Source organism: Rattus norvegicus, chromosome 14 (genome assembly GCF_036323735.1).
Source record: "Rattus norvegicus strain BN/NHsdMcwi chromosome 14, GRCr8, whole genome shotgun sequence".
Taxonomy (NCBI): domain Eukaryota; kingdom Metazoa; phylum Chordata; class Mammalia; order Rodentia; family Muridae; genus Rattus; species Rattus norvegicus.
The window spans coordinates 27,603,309-27,620,444 of NC_086032.1; the positions used below are offsets into that span (position 1 = coordinate 27,603,309).

General features: G+C 37.1%; 1 long non-coding RNA gene across 1 annotated transcript in view; it reads right to left on the reverse strand.

Moving 5' to 3' along the window:
• Nucleotides 1-722: 722 nt before the first annotated feature.
• The window catches only part of LOC134481737 (uncharacterized), a 42,153-nt gene continuing 25,739 nt past the window's right edge, over nt 723-17,136 (reverse strand). Inside the window, exon 2 of the long non-coding RNA XR_010057496.1 lies at nt 723-1,403. This is a non-coding gene — a long non-coding RNA (uncharacterized LOC134481737). The remainder of the gene's footprint in view (nt 1,404-17,136) is intronic.

A 17,136-nucleotide genomic window follows, 5' to 3' on the forward strand; every position in this document is an offset into this window, starting at 1 on the left:
TGGAATAATTTTTGACAGTAGTCATTGTAAGAAAATGAAGAAGCATTAAAAACAAACCAAGAAAACAAAACCAGAAAGAGAAACAAACAAAACAACAGTAGAAGAGAACAGGTTTTCTTTGATTTCCTGGGGGAGTTGCCAATTTCTCTGAATAAACTAAAATAATAGCACCTCCCACTAGGCAGAGTGTTTGAGTAGAGAATTGTTGAATCTCCCAGATCCCTAAACCAGCAGTCAAGGCGTATGCCAGGCAGACCTCTAAGGGGTAATACAAGGAAACCTAAGTGTGAGCAGAGTTCAGTGACTGGCATCCATAACTGAAGCTGCACTGAGCCTGTGCTGCAGGGAAGTTATTGGCAGAGTGAGCTCAGAATCTTGCAGCAGCTCGAGCAGTGAACACCTTCACCAAAGCACAGGTAGGCATGATGAGGGGAGCACAGAGAAGGGGTGAGAGTAGGTGACAAACAGGTGACTGAGAGGCCACAAGAGCCAAATGTTAGATAAACCAGCCTATGCATTACTGTCAAATGTCTCTTCCATGGTTCCAAGGAAGACAATAGAAGCTCAGAAGCAAAGACCAGTACAGAGCTCACTTTTCAGATAGAGGACTGTGGGCAGGTGGGGAAACTTGAGAAAAAAAATTCTGCTTCTTAAGTAAGAAGGATTTGATAATCAAATTTACATTTAAACTTAAAAAGGTGTTGGACCATTTACATGGTAAATTCATGTAAGACAAGGTTGAAACTTTTTATTCTTCTTGACTCACAATTGGTACAGGTAAGTATTCCACATTAAAACACAGTACAAATCCTGATTCCTTCCTTGCGAATGTTATAATCAAGGCCAGTCAGTGATTAATTATGCCAAGTTGAATCCATTTATATCAGTCGCTGCCCTATATGAGGAGAATATCAGCGTTGAACAATCACCGGAGGAATTTAAAATATCTTCTCTGTAGCCTCCAAAGGAGGAATCGTGGAAAATGAATCAAATTTAGGAGTAGAAAATGTCTGCACATGAACAAATTAGGAGACACAGATGTGGTATTGTTTTTAGAATGTTATCTTTTTCTAAGGCAAGAACATTTCAAAAGCCAGAGACAGTCTTTGATCTTTTGTTTGCTTTACTGCAGGGCAGGCTCATCAATGAATGCTATTCCTGCTTTACACAGCCGATGTCATTGCCTACTGTGTCCTAATGTGCCACGTCCCGCCCAGGCAGTCTGACTATCCACTCTGCTGTATTACACTGGATCTTCTTCTTGCTTTGAGCATTCATTCTGTGTTGCACCATTTCCCTCCTTTTGAAATGGTCTCATTTTGCTCTTTCCTACTGAAACATTGCTCAGATGAAGTAACTTTCCCTTCTCTTTAGTGGATATTAATGAAGATCTCCATGGAGGCCTGAAAGAAAACAGAGTAGCAAAGCCCGAGGATGAGCAAATAAGGCTCTTATATATGCAATATATATATATGCAATATATATATGTGCAATATATATGCAATATATATATGCAATATATATGTGCAATATATATATGCAATATATATGCTATATATATATATGCTATATATATATATGCTATATATATGCAATATATATATGATGAAAGTTTGTTTCCTAAACTAGGCACATCAGGAAATTAAAAATAATCATAAATCATACAATTCCAAATGATAACCATACACTATAAGCAAACTTACCTGAAATGTGGCCTTTCAACTGTCATGAGGTGAATAGATAGATGAACAGAGGACTGATTTGCACTTCAAATGGGGCAAAGCTGGATAAAAAGGCATAAGGTTTCTTCTGTGTGTTAGTTAGAATGGCAAGTTGAACCTTGTTAACAATTTGTCCTTGGGATTTTCCATCAATATATTAAGATTTTTGATGGCAAATTATTGAAGCCACAGAGCGTCAACCAGTGAACTGAGATAACTACTGTAATTGTTTGAAGCGCAGAAGTTAGTATTTTATTCTTTGAATCTTTAACGTTATTTGATGTGTGTAAATCATGTTTTGGCAGTAAGATGAGTCCTTTGAGTAAAGTACATAGGTCTTTCAGGCATATGGTAACCATTCAAAAATATTTATTTATTGATGGCTTAATATGCTTCTAATGCATATGTTACTCTTAGGAAATAATTATACAGTGGGGGAATTCTGTCTAGACAAAAATAAATGCAGAGGGAAGTTGAGCAGAGAAATGGATAAAAACAAAGCTTACATTAATGGTAGCAAATGACATGATTAACACTTTTTTCTGGCAGCCTTGCAGCTTGAATTTGATAAAGGAATGTAATTTCTCCAAAGATCCAAAAGCTAAATTGAATGATTGAATTTAACTCCATAGTGTGAGGCTACACTAGTAGATTATTTTTAAAAGATGACATTTGAGTGTGTTCTAAGTGCAATGCATCAATCTGCCATTGAGCTAATGAACTTCAAGTTAAAAATCACTGAGTAACTTGGTACAGATAACTCCTTCAAGTATCCTTGGGGAGGCAGGATGTGTAGGTAATTGAATGAAAATCTATCTTGACTGACCCCAATGACACAATGTCCAACTCACATTACAAATCACTAGGAGTCTTTAATGGACTATGTTTTAATTGCTTTAACCGTGGTAATGGTGAATACAAGGGAGGAGGGTGTTTTATTTGTCTGCTCCTCACCAATGCAATGAATTCTTTCAGCATTGGATGGTTCCCATGAGCTTGAGGAGCATAATATTAAATTTTAGCCAGTGATGGAAAAGGGGCATTTGGTTATCTTTTGCTTTGGTTACCCCTACTGTCTTTACAAATACCTTGAGAATATAGAATCAAATTGGTTCGAACCATAAAATGTGGGGACGAATTACGATTCAGTGAGTCTAAACTAATCAAAAGGAAAATAAAACCCAGAAACATCGTTTTCTGTGATTTCTAGTAGATTTGAACCCAAGTTTACAGCCCAATTAAAATATGATTTTCTGTTTTCCTAAAGGGAAACATAAATGTTTAAAGACTGTTATACCAATAATATATTAGGAATGATCCATCATAAAAATGAATATATTTCTGAGAGATTATGGAAAAGTATGTAGCCGGATAACTTTAAAATATGTAGAAATATCAATAAAAGGATTAAACGAATACAAGTTTCATCAAACATGGTCTTGGAATATCATGGGAATCACTGGTAATTTTTGAAGTGTGGTTTCCTAGGGCATAGCTAGAACTACTGAATTAGAATTAATTTATTGTGAGTTACAACTTGAGACATAGAGCATCTTACATCATTCTTATAGAAACAGAATATTATAAAAACATACTTGACTTCATTCTTGACTATCAAACACATACCTTAAAGAAAAACATTATTCTAGTACAGTATCATATACTCACAATGTTGGCGGAAGACAAACCCTTGCCTTCCAATGAGATACTTGTTATGCTATCCCTTCTGCTATTCTCTAGTAATAGAGAAAACACATGTAACTTGATGCTTTCTGATACTGAGTAAGAGTCATGCACAAAATGGGCATGGTGACACATGCCTGCAATCCTAGCACTTAGGAAGTAGAAACAAGATGATCAGAAGTTTAAAATCTTCCTTAGTTATACAGTGACTTCCAGACCTGGCTGTAAAAAAAGATCTAGTCTCATAGAAAAATGAATTGATAAACAAAAACCAAACAAAATCATCATAATGTGTTGTTCTAAAATTATAAAAAATAGAAAATGCTGTCTTTTACCTGCTCTAGATCCGGCACCACCGTGCCCCAAGATGTCTGCTAAATATCTTAAGTCTCAGTCAGCAAAGCCTCTCACCCACTTTGCTCCATCCCATATCACCCTGCCCAAGGCCTCTCTCTGAGCCGTCAGCAATCTCTCTACCTATCTAGTTCCCAAGGCAGGTTTCCATGCCAGAAACACACATCACAACTCCATGGTGGCCCAGACCAGCTGCCCCACACTCCCTTACACTTAAATGTACACATGAAAGAACACATACCTTTGACCCAATTAAGAAGATATGATTGCCCACCTAAACATACAAAGCCCAGTGCCATCCATCCCTTAAGGACATTAGTAACAACCTTCAAATACACAGAGGCACAATCTTAACGTCACCCTCCATGTTGTCTACCAGCTACTCTCTCTCTCCCTTCTCTTCCGTTCCTGTTTCCTCCCTTTTCTTCAAACTTTTTCCCGCCCATCCTTCCTTCTTGTCCAATGACAGGCCTCATTCTATCTTGTACCTGCCTCATCTGTGACATCATCCCACAGTAATGTAACTTTTATTTGCCAGATGTAATTGTCATTTAAGAGGTTTAAGGCAGCATAAGCTCACGCTTTCAAGTTCTTTCTGAACTCTGGCTGGTTCAACTCAGCAATTCTTGCTTAAATTCCTTTTCAGGTTCACCAATTCAACATGGCTTCTCTCAGCTTCTCATAGAATTGTTCTGCTTCACCTCAAATTATCTCTAAGAATTGATTTTAATCTGACTCCTTATTCTCTGGCCCATTCTGTCTTTACCTATGTCTATTTTGTTCTTTCTGCAACATGTCTCTGTAAAACTGTTCCAGTAAAAATTGAATCTGAACTGAACTCAGGCAAATTCCACTGCATTATCTGAACCCAAGAGAACTGTGCTCACAGAAGCGCCCTTCATACTGACTCACTCTGGGCTTCCCTTAAGTAGCTTCTCTTTCCTGTCTCTTCTTGTGAGAGTTGGGTGTATCCCATCTCTGATTTATTGTGTCTAATCTTTCTTGACCTTGTCACTTTTTCTCAGTTAGATATCAATTAGGCCTCAATTAGATGTCACTTTCAAACATTCCTGCATTCTTCTATAAACTAACTTTATCCTCATTGTTAGGGATTAAAGGTGTGTACTAAGGGTGTATCTGTATTCCCCCCAAAGGGATCAAGGGTATATCATTCTATGCATGTCACATAAGTCCTTGAATGTCTTTGAATGTGATTGCTTGCCAAAGTAACCATGTTGCTGTATCAAAACTCCTCTACAAACTACAAAATATGAAATTAATATTCTATTTTAACTAATCTTCTTTTAAGGAAAAATACCATTTTGGTATGAATTCTAGAGATATCTCATCAAAAGTCCAAACGGTTGACAATAAATGATTCTGGATATAACATAGGATGTTAACAAGTGTGGCAAATAACAGAATCCCATGTATTAATAGTAAAGATGTAGATAAACCTTGGCAGATGTTAAGACCCAATCTGAATGGCAATATTTATTTGATTTAGGAGGAAACAAAACAAAACAAAACAAAACAAAACAAGCCTCTAAGGAAAACTACAAAGAGAGGATGGCTAACTTGCCCTTTCTATTTTTCACCCTTTGTTTCTTTTTGTACCTCAAGTGTAGTTGAAGGAATTAAGAAAAAAATTTGTTGACCAGAGCAAGAATGGTTTTGTTGCAAGTGAATGCTTGGTGATGTATGCAGTTTCCATACCTGCTCAGTTGCAGCGTCTCCCTGTTCTTTATATGAAGATGAGCTTTACTCAGCTTCAGATCTAACCTTAACACTAGGTAGACATTTTGAACTTGGATCCTACCGTGTGCTAGAGAGTTAAGCAGTTCTGATGCTATTCACTGGGAATCTGTCAAATCTAAAATGCATTGCTTGGGTGAACACATCAACTCCATTTGGACCTTCCAAAGAAGCCTTATCCATGTCCCAGCTTTATCCTATCATATTTATCCTGGTGTTCTCTAAGATTTAAGCTTCCTCTTACATTGGCTATGTAAGGAGGACTAAAAGATTAACTTTAGCTACTTGTCCTGTGCTAAGAAGGTATGTGTTGTTCTCTTGTAGTCATTTCAGTTTTAGTATCATCCATATTTCCATCCAGTCTGACATTAAAATCTATTGTAGGCCTGATGTTAAGCATGGCCTACTTCTTGGAAGTCATAATTGTTTTCCTCATGGCCTTTTGTGGAACCCTGAGCTCTGCAGGATGAGCCATGCATTTAAGGCACCGTCCTAAGGACTATTAAGTCTCACCCAATTTGGTAATTCTGGTTTCTTCCTCTTGCTGAATGTTGGGACAACAAAGTCTCTATGCATTTTTCAATGACAAACTCCTTCAACATTCACTGTCCTTGATGGAAAACTGTGACTAGTTTTCTAGATACACTGTTTCTGGGAAAGGACATGCAAGTTGTATAGGACGGCATATTTCATTAAATAAGAGGCATCCAGTAATATTGTCTGCAGGACTTAGCAAGAAATAGCACCTCTATTTGTAAAATGAGACTTCTTCATCTATACAAATAAGTGGAAAGATTATTTCTTTGCCAAATACATCCAGGAAAGAAATGTTTCCTTGTGTACCATATCAGGTACATTGGGGCAGGAATGTTGGGCCAACTGATGTCTATGGATGTTTGCAGTTTGAGATACTGATGTTGCCCTGTGTTGCCCTGAGCAGTTTTAACCATGCAGTATTATAAAAGACTTCCAGAGAACAAAGTACTTCGTGCTTCATCTCATTTTTCACTCATTTTCTTGGAATCCACCCAAAGCAAGGTGTTGATAGCATTTTGTGCCTTTCTTTTACAAAATTCTATTATCCTTGTAATGGATATATTAACATTCCTGTTTATGTCTACCTACCCTTTGACTAGTAATCCTAGGCTATAACTAAGTGGGTCCTTATAAGGTCATACAAACTAAATCAGGTTTAAAATGCCATGGGTAAAATTAAAACAAACAAACAAACAAACAATAGAGAGCTTCATATTTGTAAAATCAACTACGTTCTCATACACAATGTTTGCATCTTAGCACACTGCTTCTTGAGATTCTGTGGGATGAATTTCAGAAGTTTTCTCTCATCATGTGTTGGCCTTCCTATTCTGTGAATGATCATCTTACTGTTATCATCAGGAGTTTTCAGAGGACCTTCCTTTCCTCCTCTATTCACAGTGCAGTTAACCTGGTCCTCTCTTGTTCTCATTTTCCTTATACTTGCTGCACAGAGATTTTAGCAGAAAACCTGGAGGGATACCGTTATCCTACTGCTCTATAAGTTACTGTCATAGAGTGCATTAGTTTTGTTTCACAAACAGGAAATAAATGAGCCTCAGAAAGTTCCAATGATTTCCCTGTGGCCACATTGGCAGTAAATGATAAAATGAGATTTGAAAAGGGGCCTTTTGATTTCAAGCTCAGCTCTCCTTGAATGGTCCGGCACTACGTACTAACTGGGGGCTGTTTTCTTTTCAACTGCATTATTTGTGGGAAAGTTAGACTGTGCGATTGTAAGCATCTATTGACTTCCCAGGTCGTCATTTTATATCACTTCTGCAATCCATTGAGAGGTAGTAGCAGGAGATCAAATTCTAATCTATAACTGTCGTCAATACTATCATTATTCTTCTTTGCTGATGTCTTGCTCTAATTAAATTGTCATCACCCTGTTCAAGTATGGTTACAGGGCATTTTATGAAGTTTAGTTAAAGAGGAGAGAAAATGGGGAATTAAATATCTGTTACAGCATCATCACAGACTTCCTTGTTGACATGCAATTGAAAGTTAACATCATTCCTAGAAAAGAGCAAAGGGCATTTTAATGTAAAGTGAAATATATGCCCTTTGGAGTAAACATCTTTACATGCGTGCATGTGATTTAAATACACGAACAGTAGTTTGGATGTGTAATTTTTCTCTGTTTTTACTCTGACGTTTACACAAACAAAATTTATTTGTAAAACTCTGAAACACTGACCTCTTTATTCATATAAGTTTCTATGATGCAAGTGTAGATGTAACAAGTTAGCCAGAACTGGAATTTCAGAGGACTTAATTTTGCTGAATACATAGTTTTTAAAATTAACTTTGTGCAAAGTTGAAACTAAGGATAGATGTGTACTGCTCATTAAACCAAAATTGTATATAGAACTAAACTGTGGACTGGACTTACTCACAAATGCATGTCAGTCCATTACCTTTGCACATTCAGTATCCTGCTTGTGACTCATGTTAAAAATAAAGTAAGCATACTGTTGTTAATATTATTATTATTATTGTTAAAATATCTGTTTCACATGAGATTTTTTGAAACTATCAAAATCATCACTTATCACATTTATCATAATATATATGCTATGCTCCCTGATTTATTTCGGGGTTATATTTCAATACATTTATTACAAATAGAAAATATGATTAAGTCAAAAATGCACTCAATATTCGTATGAAACTCCAAACCTTACTTTTCTTGTTCTACCTTGAGTGGAATTCATTACAGTTGTAATATGATCTAACAAAATCATAATTTATAATAACATGTTTTGAATCTCATACACATACGCAGATTGCTTTTTTTCCTTTGTGGCATTGGGAAGTTGTGCTAGCTTTCTTTTCACTCTGACAAAAAGAATTTAGAGGGAAGGACATTTATTTCGTTCAGTTTGAGAGGCTCCAATCCATGGACACTTGAGTCTGCCTTTCTGGGCTGGTGGCAAAAAAGAGCATCATGGAAATACAGCAAGACCACAGGGCATATGGGGAAGGTGGCTATTTAAGAAGACACTCGAAGCATCTAGTCTCTAGTGAATGTACAACACTTCCACTGTATTACAGAGTTTAAAGCTCTTAAATCACATCTGGGGAGATGGCTCAGCAGGTAACAGTTCCATCCATGAACCCCATATGGTAGCATGGTAGGCAGAAATTGTGTCTGTGCATGTCTGCGTGTGGACATGCGTGTGTGCATGCACACACACATGCACAAACACAAAGGTAATAATTTAAAAACCACTCCTAGCAAATTATAGTAAGTTGCCAATTTTATGTCTATATTGTTTTCCTCCATAAAATCAATACTGAACTTATTTAATATTTCTACCTTGTCTACCTCTGGTATTTCCTTCTATAATCACCTCAATTTGGATCATTTTAGGCAGTTTCCAAGCACATCAAGGCTCTTAGGTTCTATTACTCATACTGTGGTTACCATAAGCATGTTTACATATATGTTCGTTGTATCACTGAATACAAACAGTTAACAGTATAAAAAGGTTAGATTTCTTTGAAATTCTAGAGAGAAAAACTCAAAAGATGATTGTAGAATTGAGGAGATGTCTACCAGAGAGAGAAATGGAGAAATGAAAAGATCATAGTCAAAACCTGAGTAAGGAAAGGCGCTAACTCATTCAACTGGGAAATTTCATTACTATGGTTTTGAAAATGTTCACAATGGTTTGCAATGTAAAATTTACAAAATATTTTTCATATGTTTTGGTCATATTTATATATAAATGCACAGTGACATACACTCTCACTCACACACACACTCAATATGTCATCAACCAATGCTGTTAATGCTTGTCCTGGATCTAATATTTTGAAGCCTTTTCTTCTTTACATCATTAAAATAACCAATTCCATTGGGAATACAGCTTAATGGTAGAAAGCTTCTCTCACAATCACAAGGCCTTGGGTTAAATCGGTAGCAAAGGAAACCATCACCATCATCGCATCAAACCAAATTTCTATTAAAGGAATTTATGCCATGAAATATTGAAAACTTGAAAAACACTGCTGAACTCTAGTTGCGTAAAGATTCTTTAATGGAAAAGAGTAGTGTCTAGGGAAACACTGAAAGTCTTTGAAGCATTCTCTGATTGAGTGACTGCTGGTGCTAGCACAATTATATTGTAACGTAATGAGAAAAGCTAGTTAGCTAAGATTGGAAGGAGCAGTGCCCATACCATGTAGCAACCAGCCCAGGAAGCGAAGCTGTAGACAAGGTAAGAGCTAATGACACTGATATCGTTGGATCAGAGGAGGAGTAAAGCAGAGAGGAGAATGGCTTTCTGAATAAAACCAAAAAATTTAAAAAATTTTAAAAACATACCAAGAAACATATACTTGTCTTCAAATCACAGCAAATGGGAAAATATTTGCATGATGATATCAATATGGCATCAGAAGCATTGAGGCGGGTGCTTTGGTCTACAACCCTGTAATTCCAATGGGACATGGAGCTCAAATATACCAAATAGAGTACAATGGATGATGATGACATTGGACCAGACGTATTGGGTAGGGGGAGAACTCAGCTTTTGAGAACTCTGCAGCATGTGACCTCAGCCTGCTTTCTATACAAACTAAACCCCATCCTGGGTTGTGCAGTTAAGTAAAACAATGAAAGCCAAAAAGGGAAAAGAAAAAAAATAAACATTTTGGAGAAACAGAACACCAGATACAGGCTTGGTTTTGAAATAAATGTTTTAAGAATCAACATGGAGTGTGGGTACAGAGAATTGTCAACAGAGGAACCTCAGATGGCTGAAAAATCCCTTAAGAAAATGATCAAAATCCTTAGCCATCATGGAAATAAAAATAGAATTATTTTGAGATTCTATCCTGCACCTGTCAGACTGGCTATAACACAAATGCTAACTCATGTTGTAGAGGATGTGGGAAAAAGGGAACACTCCACCATTGTGAAGTATAAACTTTTAGAGCCACCATAGAACTTAATACAGCAGTTCCTTAGTAAAGAGGGAATCCATCCACCTCCAGACTGGTTAGTTTACTCCTGAGCACCTACCCAAAGGATGCATCATCATACCAGAAGGACACTGCTCAGCTATGCTTGTTGTGGGTTTATTCATAATTGCAAATAACTGGAAAATCATAAATTTCCATCAGCAGAAGAATGGATAAGAAACATTCTTGTGTTTTACTTTTAAAAAAAGCTAAGGTTATGTTTGGTGGACTCATGGTATGGTGTGAGAAGTGGGGTGCCTTTGCGGGGCCATGCTAAGCCATCCCTTCCACCTGAGGAGGTACCAGCCACACAATGGTGTAGTATAGAACAGAGTTTATTCAGGGCATGCAGAGGGAGCTGAGGAGGTAGTAAAGACAGAGAAAGGGAGAGAGAGAGAGAGAGAGAGAGAGAGAGAGAGAGAGAGAGAGAGAGAGAGAGAGAGAGAGACAGAGACAGAGACAGAGGAGAGAGAGAGAGAGAGAGAGAGAGAGAGAGAGAGAGAGAGAGAGAGAGAGAGAGTAGGAGAGTGGGAGGCCGGCCATGAACACCTGTAGAGAGAGGGGCAAGAAGAATGGGGAGAGAGGGAGTAAGGGTAGGAGAAGAGAAGAGAGCAAGAGAGATTGGGTTGAGGTGGGGGGCAGCCCTTTTAATAGTGAGTCAGGCATACCTCACTGTTGCCAGGTAACAGCGAGGCAGAGCCTAGACTAAACGCCAACGAACATGTGGTACATTTACACAATGGAGTTTTACTCAGATGTTAATAAATGACATCATGAAATTTTCAGGCAAATGGATGAAACTAGAAAAAAAAATTCCAAGTGAAGCAAAGTAGATCCAGTAAAAAAAAACAAAAGTGGTGTCTTTCCCAGTCATCTTTGTAGACGCTTCCTCCAGCAGCAGATGGGAAAAGATGCCGAGACCAACAGCCAGACATTATGTAAAGAGAGGGTCTAAATTGGTATTTCCATTAATTCTTCCCCCCAAAGTTCAGAATCTTGCAGAAGTGGAAGTGGAAAGATTGTAAGAGTCAGAGAGAATGGAGGACACCAGGAGATCAATGTATCTCTGGATTAACTAAGCAAGGCACAGATAAATTCACAGAGATTAAAGCTGTAAGAACAGAGTCTAAATGGGTCTACACTAGGTCTCTGCATATACATTAATAGCTAGTAGCTTAGTATTTCTATGGGTTTACTGACTATGAAAATGAGTGGGTCACTGACTCTTTTGCCTGCTTTCTGCATTCTGTTCCTAGGGTTGCTGTATCCAACTTCGATATGATAGGTTTTATTTAATCCTATTATATCCTATATTGTCATGTTTGGTTGTCATCCCCTAGAAGACTTGTTTTTTTCTAATGAAAACCAGAAAGTGGATTTGGAGGAGATATGAGATTAAAGAGATACTGGGAGTTTTAGAGGAAAATGATACAATAATCAGGATATATTATATGAAACAAATCTACTTTCAATATTTAAAAAAAAAGTAAATATAAGAGAGGAAATTGATAGAGGGTTAATCCTGGTGAAGTTAGAGGTAGGATAGAGTGAAGTAAAAATATAATCAAATAAAAATAGGAAGTTCTCAGTGAATCGATTAAAACATTATGTTAAATAAGAATTGGGTATTCTACAGAGTGATTGATACATGGAATATGGTCAACAATTAATGCTGAACTTTTCACAGTTCTAATGTTTTCTGAGGGTTCAAAAATTTGTTTGAGAAAAATAATTTGCAAAAGGTTTATTTATATTATGTGAGAAAACTGTCACTCTGTCCTCAGACACACCAGAAGGGGTCATCATATGGTTTTCAGCCACCATGTGGTTGCTGTGAATTGAACTCAGCCACTTGGAGAAGCAGTGATCTCAACCACTGAGCCATCTCTCCAGACCAAATATTTATTTGTATATTCTGTGTGTGTGTGTGTGTGTGTATGTGTGTGTGTGTGTGTGTGTTGCATATGTGTTCCAGTCCATGTGAATGTCTAAAAAAGTCTTTGAATTTACTGAAGTTGAAGTTATAGAATATATGGTCTACCATATTTGGGTGCCAGGAAGTGAACTCCAGTCTTCCACAAGAGCAGCAAGTACTCTCAAATGCTACCTTCCCCAGCCCAAACCAGAATATTTATCATTCTTATTTTCATTGAGAAAGTATCTCTGACACAACTTGTTTAAATTTAAAATTATATTTTTTTGTAATAAACCAAAAAGAGCTATTGCAGCCAGCTCAGTTTGGGGAGATGTAGACAAGGGGATAACTAGGGCTGGGTATCTAACTAGCTGTCTAGTTTAGATTTGTGAATTCCAGACTCATTGAGAGCCCTTTCTTTAAAAACGGTAAACGATGCTGTCTGAAGAATAAACCTGAGACTGTTCTCTGCACCCCAAACACACACACACACACACACACACACACACACACACACACACACACACACCTCACAAATAAAGAAACCAAGTGATACCCTGTGATCCCTTGCACTTCCTCTTCTCCGCTCTCTTCCTCCTTATGCCCTAGTAAATTAAAACATTTCTGTTTAAGAACCAAACAGCTGTGTTTAGCACACAAATATTTGTACAACTACTTTTTTTTATTTCTTCAGTGCAAAATATCTAGTGACCATTGATGATATTCTACCTGCATGTTTATTTGTATTTTAGAGTTCTGTTTTACTTCAGAGCTTTTATAAGAGTCACAAAACTTTAGAGACTAAATATATATCTTAAAGCAAGATGTTTCTAACATAATTCATGTGTAATTAAACCTTTCTTGTTCTATGAATTTTGTCAGAAGGGCTCTATTAAGCCAGGTCTGGTATAGGATGTATTTTAAATTAAAAAGTCACCACACATTTTCCATACTTAGCTTCACTCTCAAGAAATTCCTTTCTAAAGTTTAAGAATGAAAATGTTTAGAGAGCATATTTTTGCTGGGCAACAGTTACAGTCTGACATCCACATGTGCACTGTAACCTGTGTTTTGAGTATTTGTGTTTGTGTGTGTGTGTGTGTGAGAATGTGAATAAAAGGAAAAAGAATGAATACAAAGATGAAACTATACATAATAAAAGTTTGGAGAATATGATGGCTTTCACAACTAATGGACTGGTTTCTCTATTGGCTACCTTGATGGTACGAGGCAGCAGAATCTTAGATTATGATTGGAAATTTCTTCTCAGTGAATGCATTTTAAGTTTTCTTTGTATGAGACATGAGAATGAAAATAAAAGACCACATATTTAATCTCTTAGAAACACACATTAATTTTTCCTCAAACATTTTACGCATGGAAATGGTGTCTATTATTCTGAAAATTATGATACTTTGGTAGTAAACTCATTTCTTTCCCGTTTTCTTTTTCATCCGACAAAGATGCCAAACTTCCTTCAGTTCTAGCATCTGTGACATTCATATGATGGAATTCCACTGTAGGGGAGACAACAGGATGATGAGGAATATATCCATTAATTAGTACTTGTAGATGTGATACTGAGGGATACTCACTATAAAGAATAAAGCTTTGCATACTGGTTCACATGGTTATTTTATAATTGGTGACTAGATGGAAAAATACTACTCATAGTACACTTCAACTAAGCTCAAGATATAGTACAGTATAGTATACAAGGGGTCTTGCTTGCCTAGAGGCATAGCATGGTGCTTTTCTGGAGTGGGCATGTTATTCTTTCTTCACAAGTGTATTTCAAGCCCACACAGAACATCTTGCCATTTCAGAACAACTGGCATTTATGTGCACATAAAAGGAGACAGTGTGTGATATTAACACTCATTCAAGATCGTAATATATACCCTAAGTTCTGAGTGTTGGCACAGGGAATAAACCTGGGTGAACTCTAGGGTCTTCTGAGTGGCCTGCTTTTTGCATTTATTTAATTTCTTTAGTACAAATCACAGGCATCTGTGAGCTCCATTTGGCAATGGCAGTCCCAGGTTTCTTCAGAGCTGCTGCCATAAACTGTCACTTGTCACTTGTTTGGCTAGAGTTCCTTAACATATTACTTCTGACTGTCACCATCTTTATAATGTGGTGTCTGGTTGCTGGAAATTACAACTGCACTTATGGCTTGATAAAAGACCCAAATCCTATGTAAGTGTCTTAGGCTTTTACTACCGTGAAGCAGCACCATGACCAAGGCAACTCTTATAAACAGAAACATTTAATTGGGGTTGGCTTACAGGTTCAGGGGTCAAGGTGGGATCATGGCAGCATCCAGACAGGCAAATACAGGAGGAGCTAAGAGTTCTACATCTTCATCTGGAGGCTGCTATGGGAAGGCGGAATTCTAGGCAGCTAGGATGAGGGTATTAAGGCCCACACTCACAGTGACACACCTACTCCAACAAGGCCACACCTCCAAATAGTGCTACTCCCTAGGCCAAACATATTCAAACCACTACAGTATGTAACATGAATGTAAAATATTTATTTTTCATATATTCTGTTTTCATTGGGAATGGAGAAATTTAATGAGGTAATAACGATTACATAAGCCTGTAGAGAAAAGCTGGTACGGCTGAGGGGGCAGCTAGTGCAAGAGCCTATGATAGAAGCATGCTGTCGGATTTAAAAATAACCAAGAAGTTACTAGGGAATGTGGCATGACAAATGTCATCATGATATGGTCTGAAGGGCCTTATTAGTCATTGGTATGTGGTCCAGATGAAAAGTATAAGTGACTGAATTTTCTTGAGAAGAGCACAGATAAGATACTATTGCCTTGTGATTATCCTTGCTTTGTCTGATTGAGACCATAAGGGATTGTGCAGGAACAAATAAATGGAGGGACCTGTGACAGAGATGTTGCAATAGTGTATGTCAGAGATGATGAAGCCATGGGCCAATGACGTGGTAGAGACAGTGAAAATGAGCAGGTTCTTGACATGTTTTGAAGCAGGGTCTGTAAGTTGGTTTTTAAGAGGAGAGTACTGAGATGAGACATGGTTTAGCATCACTTCTGGGGAACTGGCCATCAGTAAGAGAGGCAGAGCAATGATTAAAATGAGGAGAAGAAAGATTTTTCTGAGCAGAAAACATTATGCAAATGAGAAGATCCAAACTTTTGGTTTGGGAAAAGACTAGAACATTGCTTCACTATTGTATGTCTGAGCAGATGTGTATAAGAGACATGAGATGATATACCAATAGGATTCATTTATATTGATTTATAAACTAATTTGTTATATACAAAATAGTACATTTATATTGACTGTACCTCAAAATGTGGACAATGAATTTTTGCAATTTTTCATTTACAAAAAAATGTGCTATTAAAAGGGATTATTTAAATCTCAGATTTGGTGTTGTGTGCCTACAATCTTAGCACTCGGAGGCTGAAGCAGGAACATTTTAAAACCAAGACCTGCTGAGCACCATAGAAGGATTCTGTTTAAAATGGAAAAAAGTGTAGATTCATATTTTCCTAAGTACACCATTTAAAATTTGTTAGTTACTAAGTATGTCTTTTCTAGTTTTCTTTCATTGAAAATAGATTTTTCTCATGCAATATATTGTCGTTATAGTTTCCCTTCACCCAGCTCCTTTGAGATGCTCCCACTTACCTTCCATGTGTATGTGCACCCTTTCTGCCTCTCCTTAGAGTATAAAGAGATAGCTAGATAATAAAGGAAGTAAAACCAAAAATCGACAAATCTGAATAGAAAAAAACAAACAGGAGATAAAACAAAGGAAAAGTATAAGAAATACATGTTGATTCAGAGATAGACACTGGAAGGGACTATGCATGCTACCAAAAAGAAAGTTAAATAACAAGCTTATTTAACTTATTTATTTTAGTTATATAATCTTTGGCCCATAGTTAATAATTTGCCTGAAGTTGCATTCATGCAATAGCGCCCCAAAGATTGTCAAGTAACCAACCAATATCTAAGGGGATCTATGACTCACTCCATGAAACTATCCCTGACACTTCACAGGTAGAATAAAAATGTTTTAAATTTAAATAAATAAATAATTATGTATATGTAATTAAAATATAACTGTAAGTTTAGCATATCCACATAATCTGTTTTCACAGTGGTGACTGGCACAGCTCTAGAGCCTCAGAAAATATAACAGTGCTTGGAAACTTGCTGCCAGACCTGTTGATAGAGCAGGATTCAAGAATTTTCCCTTCAGAGCTCTGAATAGAAAAGAATACATATAATTTTCATCTGAATATTTTACTCAAGGCCATATTAAGAGGCAAAACTTGACTTTGTCAGTTTAAGAGTATTGCTAATGTGCCAGAAGAGTGAAAGAGGAGACCAGGAACATTTGAAGGCAGTTTTACCTCTTGGCCTAGAAAGGATTAGAGGGGAGAATCTGCCTTTTGGGCTGTGGGTTTGCAAAGACCCTAGGACTAGCAGATCAAGTTCAAAATAGGTAGGAGGATCTACTGTGACCTCTTTTTTTTTCTGCCCTTTGATATGTTGGAAAAGACTTCCGTTAGGTAAACCCGGATTTATTGGGCATCCTAGGTGATGTATTTAGAGTGATGAATTCTGGGAAAGCTAAGGAGTCGAAAACTTGAATTTTTTTTTAAAACATGGGTCAAATAAGAATATTGTCACTTCTGTGGAATAATGA